The sequence below is a fragment of the Petromyzon marinus genome, unplaced genomic scaffold, assembly GCF_048934315.1.
Source record: "Petromyzon marinus isolate PM22_M1 ecotype Great Lakes invasive population unplaced genomic scaffold, UKy_Petmar_22M1.pri1.0 PM_Scaffold_146, whole genome shotgun sequence".
Lineage (NCBI taxonomy): Eukaryota > Metazoa > Chordata > Hyperoartia > Petromyzontiformes > Petromyzontidae > Petromyzon > Petromyzon marinus.
In genome coordinates this window covers 220,001-220,521 of record NW_027423109.1, presented here as the reverse complement: position 1 = coordinate 220,521, position 521 = coordinate 220,001, and the positions used below count along the sequence as shown (strand labels likewise).

General features: G+C 44.5%; 1 protein-coding gene across 1 annotated transcript in view; it reads left to right on the top strand.

The window, feature by feature from the left end:
* The first annotated feature begins 445 nt into the window (after positions 1-445).
* Positions 446-521, top strand: part of LOC116957908 (putative inactive peptidyl-prolyl cis-trans isomerase-like 6) — a 25,072-nt gene continuing 24,996 nt past the window's right edge. The window contains exon 1 of the mRNA XM_076063542.1: positions 446-521. This exon is cut by the window's right edge and continues 239 nt beyond it. The gene's annotated coding sequence lies outside the window, so the exon portion shown is untranslated.

Below are 521 nucleotides of genomic sequence, written 5' to 3'. Positions count from 1 at the left end.
CACTACACTACACACTTCACTGCACACTACACTATACACTACACTATACACTACACTACACACTACACTATACACTACACTACACACTACACTACACTATACACTACACTATACACTACACTATACACTACACTACACACTACACTATACACTACACTACACACTACACTACACACTACACTATACACTACACTACACACTACACTACACACTACACTATACACTACACTATACACTACACTATACACTACACTATACACTACACTATACACTACACTATACACTATACACTACACTATACACTACACTATACACTACACTATACACTACACTATACACTACACTATGAAGCACCCCGCTTATGAATAATCATGAGCGGGTGACGATGCCTAAGCAGCGCCAACCAATCAGCAGCGGCGCAAGGACGCCGTCTCCATGGCGACGCGCGCGCGCGGTTGCCATGGAGACTGAGGTACGCACACGTACACACAACAACCGCCACTAAGTGGCGGTGACGTCAC